The sequence below is a fragment of the Urocitellus parryii genome, chromosome 3, assembly GCF_045843805.1.
Source record: "Urocitellus parryii isolate mUroPar1 chromosome 3, mUroPar1.hap1, whole genome shotgun sequence".
In the NCBI taxonomy this organism is placed as follows: domain Eukaryota; kingdom Metazoa; phylum Chordata; class Mammalia; order Rodentia; family Sciuridae; genus Urocitellus; species Urocitellus parryii.
Genome location: NC_135533.1, coordinates 36,281,812 through 36,294,117, shown reverse-complemented (window position 1 = coordinate 36,294,117; position 12,306 = coordinate 36,281,812).

Here is a 12,306-nt window from a genome sequence, read left to right as displayed (position 1 = left end):
TGAATTCTACCTTTCCTTTGAACTTTGGCCTTTGTGACTGCCTTAGCAAACAGGATTTCTGGAAATGATGCTGTGAGAATTCTAGCATGAAGTCGGGTGGTGACATGCATTCTACTTGGCTCTCACTCTCTTGGAACACTCATTGTTCCACCCAGTCACAACACTATGAGGAAGTCCAGGCTGCTTGGAGTCCTTTGCAGTCAATGGCCTTAACCAACACCTTTGCCATGGATCAACATAACCTGGCTCCAGCCTTCCAGCTGCCTCACTTAACAGTGTGGGTCAGAGTTGAGCTATATCTCTACTAAGCCCACCCAAATTATTGAGGAATAGAGGGGATAAAGTGGAGACGAGGAGAATTGGAAAAAGTGACTCATCTTTTTTGTTATTGCACCTCCTAATAGGCAAATATTCATTAGTTTCAAATGCTATATATTGTGGGGAGTGGGGAGGAAAAAATCAATCTCTATGCTATTGTTTGACAGTTTCTGTGTCCCCTCCAAAATTTATTTTGAAACTTAATCTCCAATGTAGCATTATTAAGAGTTGGGGCCTTTTAGGAGGTAATTAGTCTAGGAGGATCTCACCCTCCTGGATTGCTTAGTGTCTTTTGAAAGAATTTGAGGTAGGGAATTTGCCATTTCTATCTCTCTGCCAAGTGAAGATGCAGTGTCACCTCCAGGGGAAGCTGTATTAGGTACCTTCTTGGAAAGAGAGATGGGGCCCTCACCAGACACCAAATCCTGTGGGTACCAATCTTGGACTTATCAGTCTCCAGAATTGTAAAAAGTAAATTTCTGTGGTTAATAAATTACCCAATATAAAGTATTTTGTTTCAACAGCAGTAAAGTACTAGGAAACACTTACTATATTATTTTAGTTTATTGTTTCTCATTGCCAGGGATTGAACCCAAGTCTTCACACATGCTAGGCAATCACTCCACCACTGAGCTCACATCTAGTCTCGGACATCCTATTTTTCATTTCTGTTATAAAATCTCTGCTAAAGTTTCACCTATTTCTGTGAATTATATATTCATGACACAAGACACCCTATATCTGAGAGACTACCTAGGAGATGTAATCAACTACTGACTCTTTTCTGTCATAAAATTCTTAAAAGTCAAAATATAGAGGGCCTCTGAAAATCTATTTCTAAAAGAATTATGATCAAAATCATTTCATGAATTCCAAACTCAAGATATATATTTCTGACAAACTTTGAATAACAGCAAAATATATAAATTAAATTAAGTAATTTTAATGGGTCTTTCTAATCAATTTTGGATATTTTTATATGCTGTGTTTATTTTGTTTCCTAATCCTGGGAAGTGTCTTTTTGTTGAAATGAACATCTTTAAGATGAATAATAATTGATTTTCATTTATCATTTGCTTGGAGTAGAACATTTTCTTCCTGTCATACTTATTAAGAGAATTACAAAATAATGATACTTTACAATAATTAATTCATTATTACTTTTTAAATGAAAAATATTTAACATTTCTCTTCTGAGGATATTGTGAAGTCATTTACTTTTCACCGTCTTTGAATCCTTCTGTACAAAGGTTTATAAAGTGTGCTATAGCATTGTGATTCTTTTATCCCTCTCTCAGCTGTCATCTTAGTTGTCAATTTTCCTCTGGGAAGGTGTTCTAAAGATGTTTTACAGAGCATCATAGTAGGGCTTTAAACTAAGTGTCTAAAACCATTCTCTAGGAACACAGGGTAAATTGGGTTACATTGGAATGACAGTGTATTCATTTGCAAGTCCCCTGACACAGTCATTTCAACAACTTAGCTTTAGCATTTACAGTCAGCTCCCAGCTGCAGAGGGAAATTCAATGGCCTCATTATTGTGTCTGAACTGAACTGTGTCATGCAGGAGGAAGGGCAAAGACAGAGGCAGATTGGGGCCTTCCAGTTCATCTGCACTTTGAGCTGTTTCAGCAGCATCCTTGGAGTCTGGAGGCAGGAGAGCATCAGTTCTTCCGTGAGGAAGCTCTGGTGCCTCTGTAAATCCTAAGCGAATAGCAATTTGTGCCCTTTGAGGCTCGCAGAATTCTTTTGAGCTCCTGTTGGATTCAGGGATCACAGGGATCAGCTTGACTCCTGGAAGCAGGATGTGTTCATTCAGAGGCAGCAGCTTTGGCAGCCAAAGAGGATTGTCAGAACCTATTTTCCTTTTAGCAGCAGGAGTAAGTACTGTAAAGAAACAGGGCTCAGGGGGAGTGCATGATGCATAAACAGAATGTAATCCACTGAATGTGCTGGGAATTAGAGAATAACGGAAGGGGAACACATTTCTACTGCTACTACCTTGTGTAGGGAACACCACTGCCCTACATATACAATTGCTTGAAGGGGCTCTTGTGTTTCGGGGGGAAAAAGTGAGATATTCATGCAGATTGAGCTGCCCTCACTTCGTTACAAATTTAATCTGCAAGGTTTACCCATCCTCAAAAAAAAAAAAAAAAATTAAAACGCTGTCACTAAATTTTAAGCAGAATTATGTCTTTCTTTACATAACTAAGTCATGCCACTTACTAAATGCATTAAAATTTTTGGAAACAGGGAGGAGGAATATTGTGGTTAAATAGCTAAAAGCTCCAAAACAATCGAAGGGCAGCACTAGGTGTGGCAAAACGTTAGGGTTTTAGAAATGGGAGAGAAGCAAATATACTTCAGAGAAAGTATGAAATATACTTCAGAGAAGTATGAAATATTTTCCTGGTGATTTGTATTATAGTCAGGATTTGATTCTTTGAATAGACTTGAAAGCACTCTGGGCAGGAATAAATAAAGAGACTGTCATCAATCATTGGATATTTATGCTAAGAAGGACTGTTTTCTTCTTTCTTTGTCATTTGTTTAATGGCCCCCACAGCATGACTCCTGAAGGCTGTGGCTCCAGGCCCTAAAGGCACATGCCCAAAATCCAGCACACGCTCTCCCCATGCTAATTCATCAGCACTATTCAGAGAAGGGGAAAATGAATGTAGGAAACAGCCACAGAAAGAAGAAGGACTTGGCCAAACATCATCCTTGCAGCTGCGTTTCTGCTCCTGGGAGAGCTCTGATTGGCCATCCCTTCCAGCAGCATTTTCAGGAGAGCAAGATTTGCACAGACTCCCACGTGGCTTTCTTCCTGTGGAGGAAAAGAAATGGCAGGAACCCCATTAGGCAATTTAAAATTGCCTTCTTATTTCCCATTGAAAGGGAAAGATTTTAGGCCATTTCACAGGATAATAAAATAATGAACAGCAATTAGTCAAACCTCCTGAAAAAAAAAAGAATGCTTCCTAGTTGATAATATTTATCAGCACAACTGTGTCATTTATGTAGAAAGGTGCCTTTCACTGATTGCTGTGGGTGTGATTTTCGATTTCCATTTTATATTAAGGCAAACTGTATCCATGTAAACTCTGGGCTGCCACCTTTGTCTTGGAAATAAAAGAAAATATTTAAGACAAAACCATAATAATTGAGTCCATCAGTAAATTTTGACACTTGAAACTTTCACTTTTTTCCCCCCTAAAATTTGTGGAATTGATTTTGATACAATGTCTATTCTATGTATGGTCAATTCAAATTGGGTCTAAGTAGCCAACATTCTGAGTTTTGCTAATTTCTGAGTATTGAAATATATCTACAGATTGCAAAAGGGTGTGAAATATTGGGCAATAAGCATCATGTTTCTGGGGGAATTAAATAGGTAAAGTCATTGTTGGTTTCCATATACCTCTTGGTTAATTGAAAGTTTTCCAGAGTCAGGAAAGGAGAAGGAAGATGAAAAATAAAAATGTTTCACATTGCTCTCTCTAAATCCAAGGAAGTGAAGGGGAGAATGGAGATAACAAGCTCTTAAACCACAGAAAACAGAACTTTGATTTTCTTTAAAAGAAATCTAAGATGGCTAAAGTTTCCCATTTGGGGGCCTTCAAGTTTATATTGTTCATTGAATAATAAATAGTCACCTGGTATTTTTATCTTAAAACATTGTTTCTTATGAATACTCAGGTCTAAACACAATTTAACCTTTGTTCAATAGGCATTTACTGAGCATGTACTCTTTCAAAGAATATTTGTTATAGGCTGTGAGGATGAAGAAGATATGACCTTTCCTAGGCACATAGGAAGTAGTATACAGAAAGGTAGCTATGTTTGGTTCAATAATGAGGATACAAATAGTGTACAATGAATAATGATAGAAAAGACCATGAATTTCATCTAATTTAATTTCAGAAGGCTTTATGAATTTGCATTTGAGTTAAACCTAAAATAATGATCCAAATTTACATAAAGTGACAGAAATTATAAGTAAAGTACTTAGTTATTAAAACTCATGCTAGAAAGACTGATTTATAGAATGTATAGAAACAATAAGAGAATATCTGTGAAAATATTATGCTTGTGTGGGGTAGCCAACAAACATCAGTGAAATCTAAATTAGAGCATAGCACACCTAGTTGTAAAATGCATTTGGGGAGACCATATGGATATGAGGATATGAGGAAAATGGAACGGTTATGGATTTTGGAAGGACATCACTTCATATCCTGTCTCTTCCTCTCACACATGGAACCCTTTCTTAACCTCTCCAAGCCTCAAATGTAAGACATACCTAGTGTACATCCAATAATAAATGGTTTATAATTAAGATTTTACTGAGATACTATGTAAGAAATATATTAATACAGTGTCTAATAGTCAATAAATGGTAGCTGCTATTACATTGCTATTCTTAGTTGTGTTATGGCTATTACATAAAATTGGAACCATTATTTGTGGCTATGTGTTATGGAAATAATTCAAATTCATTCTACCCTTATTGTAAACTTGTTTATTGAAAAGTCTATATAGAAAGAGGCTGTGACATTATCAAAACAGCTTTTGCAGATTGACTCAAGCATGTGAAGATGCATCAGACCAGTGGACACCAGTGAGGAGGCCCTTTCAGTAGACTGAGGATGAGTAAATGAGAAAGACAGACACAAGCCAGAGTTGTAAGTTACTGGTCACTGCACCTGACTACTATGAGAAGGAAGAACTTAAGATATTGATTACATTCGTATCATGAGAAGCTGGAATTAAAGGAAAAATACTTTGAGGGACATACAAGATATTCAGCTTACCTTTAGTGTTCAAAGTGTTCAAATTACCTAAAATTAAAGTTATAAACAGAAGAGCAATATCAGTAAAATTGGTGTAGATTTGGAGTTATCAGTACAGAAGTCAGCACGAAAATGGGTGCAGTTTTCCCAAAAGGGAAAATCTCATGAGGAAGAAGAGACCAAGTGTACAGCACTGAAAAATCCCAACATAAAAAAAAGTGAAGTTAATACAAATTTAATGGTTTAAGGAGATAGATTCAAAGAGATTTAAATGTTTTATTTCAATATAAGTAGCATACTTAAGAGGAAGAGAGCTATTGGAATAACTTTAAGAAACAATAAGATCTCAGAATGTGAAGATAAAAACTATAAGAGAAATAAAGATTCAAAAGGCTATAAGAATTTTGAAGCACTACTATATAGAAGAGGCTTTCCTCGTTTCCTTACATTATCCCCTCTTCTTCTCCTTCCTTTTAGAAAATTTCTTATCTTACTTCTTTTTTGATGTAGAGAGAGAAAAAGACTCTTCTACTTTGGGATTCAACATAGATAATTAAGACAGATTAATTAGATCTAAGGCCATCTATGTATGCTATAGGAAGCCACCATTCCTTGGTTACATACTTATTACCACTGAAGTTCTTTCTTTCTTGTTGTAACTTTGAGGATTTTATTTTACAAAGCTAAGGGCACAAATCCTATGCAAAAATTTCTAATGAGATAAATCATTTTATTTAAATATCAGCTTTACACTTTCCCTACCAAGCCTATTAAATATATGCTCTATATAGTTTTATATATGCCTATTCTGTATTTCATAGAATTGTTTGATTGCAAACTATGGGTATATATTCAACTAAGCTGTAATAGATGGAATTAAAGGATTTAATAGCTTCATAATCTAAGTCATCACTATATTTTGATTTGAAAACAAATTTTTGAGTATGAAAAATTTGAAGAAGCTTCTATAAAGATATCACAAGTAAGACTTGCTTTACTTCTCAGAAAAAAAAGAGTAAGAATCAGAGAAGAATGATTAAGATCTTTAAAATATTAAAGGAATTTTTTTTTTAAAGAAAGAGGAGAGGGAGAGAGAGAGAGAATTTTTTTTTTTAACATTTATTTTTCAGTTCTCGGCAGACACAACATCTTTGTTTGTATGTGGTGCTGAGGATCGAACCCGGGTCGCACGCATGCCAGGCGAGCGCGCTACTGCCTGAGCCACATCCCCAGCCCCTAGGAATTTTTTTTTTATTAACTTCACTAAGTGCTATATGAACAGGATTTTGGTAATTGACTAAGCTGTATCTATCATATCAAAGATGGGAAATTTAAGTTACAAATAGGTTCATCATCTGATAACGTGATGAGACTATATTTGACATTTTCTTCAATAACTATCACTGATATCAGATAGGAAGAGACAATCTTTGTCTCTTACTCTTCTCTCCAAATCATGATGTTGCATGTTCTCCAAATAAGAATTTTTTTCTTTCATTTTGACTTCTAAGGATTTTCTCAGCTGTTTTTGCACCCCCCACAGCCCAAAGCTATTTCTTTTTATTGTGCTCAACACTACATGTAGTTTTATTCTTCTTTCAGATTGTGCTCAAAAAGTCAAAAAGGTAAGAAATTTTAAGCAATGGGCTAATCAAATGGTAGTTTGATACATATCATACTTTAAACATGAATTTATAATTTAGTCACTTTAAGTCAAACAAACTTAAATTAGACTTCCTCTTAAACAGTCATAAATGTTTACAATATGTTTCAATATGTTTCAACATATTGAAAACATAATTCCTCAGAGCAAGTGTCTTAAACATTTGGTTTTGTAGTTGTGTTTGCCCCCTCAGACTTCTTTATGTGGGTAACAACAAACATTACTGAAATAATTACGAGATTCAAGGTACTGGCCCAAAATGAAAGTAGTAGTACTAGACACCTGTTCAGACAAGCCAACGTGAAACCAGTTCTTTCCTGCAATGTCTCAGCTGGCATTCATAAGCCATAATAAATAAAAACAACCTGGTAGTTGTAAGTCCAGGCTGGACAACATTTCATGAAAACTCTAAAGGGGTAAAGTCAAGGAAGACTACTGAGGCTCCACAAGGCCAGGAATGTGTACCAACGTGATTGACTAAGATATTTCCAATGTTCGTATCAGTTCATGTCCCTCCTAGTAGTTCAGTGTAATAGTTGAATAATTGAGAAATTGCATAATGATGAATTCATTGATTGATTAATGAAGAAGTGACAGAGTTGAGTCGTCTTAAAGGATCTTGAAGAATTCAATATTTTGGAGCATTTGCACTTTGGGTGTGAGCAATTGAAAGACTTCTTGTTAGTTTGGCTGCTCAGGAAGGATTTCACAGTCCCAACCTTTCCCTGTGGCTGATCCTAGGGGTTTTGGGTTTCTTGGCTTCCCCCATGTATCATTTCTCTCTCTGGCCTTCGGATGTTCTTCAGCATCTTCCCTTGGTGTCCCAGAGAATTTGGGCTGGCCTGTTTCCAGCAGAGCAGCTGGTGAAGGATGGACCCACTGGAAGATATGGGTCTGCAGATGGGAGACTAGTATTTTCGCTAACCAAACTTATTGAAGCCACTTCTGCAGTACCAACTCAAATGGGAGATCTTGCCCTCAAATGTATAGAAAATGATATTTCCTTAAAACATGGTGGAACCTTTTGAAAGAACACTATGGTTCTTTGAAACCTCATAAATGATTTGGCCTGCTTAGCTGTTCCAGTAACATACTTGTTAGCATACGATTTTTGATGATCTCTTTTCAGCAGTCTGTATATTTAGAATACATTTTGTGTGTGTGTGTGTGTGTGTGTGTGTGTGTGTGTGTCTTCCTTGACTTTTGTGAAAGCAGAATACTGATATTTTTTGATCAGTTTTTTTAATCATTAAATACTTTCTGTCTACTAAACTTATGTATAAGCCTTTATGGAAGTTAATTCAATCAGTAGAAAATAGTTCTGCAGCACTACCAGTACCATACTACACAGATCATTATTCGTTTTGAGAAAAGATGTAAGAATGGTAGAATTTGAAGTTTAACTTTGTTTTATGGAGCAAAGGAGGTAATTGAGGTTGCCAGTGGTAGATTCAGCACGATTAGGCTAAATTCTCCAAAACCCAGTTGTTGAGTCTTACTGTTATCTCCTGGGTGCCTGAAACTGAGTCACAGAACACTGTTAAATGTTTGTTGAATAAAAGCCTTGATAAGTATAATTAAAAGCTTTTTTTCTTCCTGTTGTTAGAATGAACACTATAATTGTTTCTCTAAAACGTGTGACTCTGAACTTCATTGGTTTGAGGGAAAACGTTCTCTTTCTCTTTTTTTTTTTTAAATGAGAATTTGAATTTTGATGATAGATTCTAATATCAATATTTTGCCTAAGATGCTTTGTAAAAAAGTTTTTATGTCAGAAAGTGAAAGCTTGTTCAGGAAAAAAAATGCTTGTTTTTTCCCTAGTATTTTTATGGTTAATTACTTTTACAAATAATATGTCTTATATTTTATATTGTATATGTTTGAGTGCTGTATTTAAAATATCAAATTTATGACTCAGTGCTATTACATTTTGAACTTTGCAAGTTATTTATATGATAATTCTAAGGAAATTGTTTTGTTTTCAGTGTATCAAATCTAAGTGATGTAATTGTATTTCATATCATTTGATCTTAGTGACAATGTTCTATTTTATGCATTCTGTATCTTATGGTGTTTTTTTGGTAGTTTGTATCATTTATCAACAAGTAAGTCAAATAACAAAGATGCTAGTTTGATGTGATCTTAATTTTTTTGTAGATATAGAGATATGTACCTGTTTTTTTTTTTTTTTTTTTTTTTTTTTTTTTAAGATACTGGGGATTGAATTCAGGGGCACTCAACCACTAAGCCACATCCCCAGCCCTAGTTTTTACTTTGTTTAGAGGCAAGGTCTCACAGAGTTGCTTTGTGCCTCACTGTTCCTCAGGCCTCACCATTGATGAGGCTGGCCTTGAATTTGAGATTCTCCTTTCTCAGCCTCCCAAGCTGCTGGGATTACAGGCGTGTGCCACTGAACTCAGCTCAGAGTTATCTATATTCTCAAGCCTCGCAGGTGGTGCTACAAAAGGGGACAAATGGATGGACAAAGTGTAGTTTTGTTTAGCAACTTAGTTAATAGTTATTGATTTGATTTTTTTAGTTAAGAATCATAGGGCTGGGGATGTGGCTCAAGCGGTAGCGCGCTCGCCTGGCATGCGTGCGGCCCGGGTTCGATCCTCAGCACCACATACCAACAAAGATGTTGTGTCCGTCAATAACTAATAAATAAATAAATATTTTAAAAAAAAAAGAATCATACAAATTGTATGATTTTTATACCAAAGAGATGCTCAATTCAGTATTATAAAATATTTTATTATTTATTCTGAAAGTTGCAATTTTTAAAATATATAAAGAAAACTTATTAAAAGCAAATTTTACTTCAAAAAGAATTCAGAATTTTAATGGTACAAGAGAAAAATGGAGATGCTTAGTTTAGAACAGTGGCAAACAAAGAGCAGGGTTCAAGACAAAGTATTCAAAATTTACTCTGGAATATTCTGACTTGGAGAAGCTCAAGACAATTTAATAAAGGATATTTAAGAAAAAATTATCATTGATATTGGGGCTATCAATAGATGAAAGCTGTTTGTATATATATTTTGTAATCAATACTACACAACAATGAGTAAACTCAGAGAGAAGTAAAAGAGACCAGTGTGTAATTAAGTGGAATGAAAAGGGAAGCAAGCTTTATAAACAAAATTTGCATTGGCAACACATTGCTTCTCATGGTGGGAATGAATGAAATGAGTGAGGATTCAGTAGCTTGATGGGTGCAATGTAGACCTAGCATTTGTTTCAGCATGATTTTCATCTGAGTTGAAAAAGCAAAGGTAAAGAAAGAAGTTAGAGATACAGAATAGGAAAACATGCCTCGCCAAGGTCTAGAGAGTGAAGAAAGTGTTATTATAGTCAGCATTTCAAGCAGGATGGGCCCTTCATCTTTGGCAGGAGAGAAGAATCTAAGAACTTTTACTGAGAGTGTTCAGAAGGGAGAAGATTGTATGTATACGTATGCATATATTACTTATAAACATAAAATTGAATATATTTCATTGATTATATGTTTTTATCTCTATGTATTTTTGTTCATATATCTTATATATTGTTATGGTTTACATGTGGTGTCCTCCAAAAGCTCACATGTGAGACAATTTACTAAAGTTTGGAGGAGAAATTATTGGGTTATAGCCTGAAAGTAATCAGTGAATTAATTCCCTGATGGGATTAACCAAGTGATGACTGTAGGCAAGTAAGGTGTTGCCAGGGGTGTGGCTATGGGGTATATATTTGTATCTGGAGAGTGGAGTCTCTCTCTCTCTCTCTGCCTCCTGATTATCCTGTGAGCTTCTTCCCTCTGCTATACTCCTCTGCCATTCTCCTCCGCCATGATGTTCAGCCTTACCTCGAGCCCTGAGGAATGGAGCTGGCTATATAAGGACTGAGACCTAGGAAACCCTGGGCCCTTAAATTAACTTTTCCACTTCTATAGTTTTTCTGATCAGGGCCTTTATTCACAATAGCAAAAAAGCTGACTAAAACATATTTATAATTTTATAAAAATAAAATTCATATCATTTAATGTGAACTCCTGAGTATTCAGAAAAAAATAGGTGGTCCAAATCCTGAGGAAATTAGTTTGTTAATCTCTGCAAAAAAGATATTAGATAGTGTAAAAGTAACTATTCATCTTATTTTAGCCCATGATGAATTTATTGTGTTTGCCTACAAAAAGTGTGATGGAAAAGTCAAGATGTGGAGCTTAGTCAAGAAGCAGCAGAGTAATGTAGTTACATAATCAAACAAATTATTGTGGCCAAGTTTTCTTTTGTATAAGAAAATGGACAGAAGACATCCACTTTTAACTATGTAGCCCGTATTAAAACAGAAAAGTTGGACTTTTCTGCCAGTGCCAATGCAAAGGTGTCTGTAAAGCTGGATTTCCAAATTGGACAATATGTTTCAGTCAGAAAACATCCTAAGAGGCTTAGGATGTTAGCTGGATTAACACAGGAAGCCATCTTTATGCACATGCCAAGAAGATTCAATTTATCAAAGATGATTTTCTTCCTGAAGTTTTGTTTGCTTGCCATTCACAAGGAATTTTTCATTCAACATTTCCTGAGTTCATCTGTAGATTCATTTACAACAAAGAGGTAAAATATTTGAAAGGGTGGCTTCATTTTCTAGAGACAGAGACAGAATCTAAGGTGCTCCAGGAACAAATATGAGTTTTCCTGAAATACTGGTTCAGGGCTCCAGGTGGGATAAAGCATAGGCTGATCATGAAACTGATACATATGAAAACTGTGCCTGAGAGTGTTTGAAGGAGACTGTCAATAATATTGGGTTAGCATTTATCTTCAGGGAGGGTGAAAATGCTTCAGGGTTATATAAAATAGTAGTAACAAAATGCCCCCTTCTTTGGCCTTAACCACCCTCTCTTTGTCCTCTCCTCCATCTTCAACAATCTTGCAGGCAAAAATTTCATTAATGCTGTAGTGTGCGATTATGCCTTTTATTGTTTTTTTTTTTTTGCATGCCTCCTAAGAAGACAATCGCCCTTGATATCATGGTGATATTTTAGCAATTTTTTATAGCCTCTTTCCAGTCCCCTATTATTAAGCATTTCAACCTCATTAATAATTGATGTCCACATTTAAGTCACCAGTTAGAAAATACCTCTAAGATTTTACTTTATTAGCTTTTGAGTAAATGTTCCCCAAATCTCCTCTGCATTTTGTAAAAAATGAATGTTATATATCTTTTGATAAAACCTACAGAGTTAAGTGCTTAATAAAATACTACATGACTAAAATGACAATTAATATTTTAGCATTATGCTGAAGTATGAAGATTTGCCTGCAAAGGTATGAATCACTGGTTTTTCATTTCTTTAATTCCTGTATTAATTGGTACTTGAGGCAATAAACCATAACATATAACTCTGGCTTCAGATAAGCTTTAATGAGAACCTGACCTTTGCTTGGATACTTCTGTGACAGTGAAAGAGTTCAAGATAACCCTTTGAAGCTCAAATTTATGAGATAAATGTTCTTAGCATTTCCTTATCTTACCCTGAGCTGA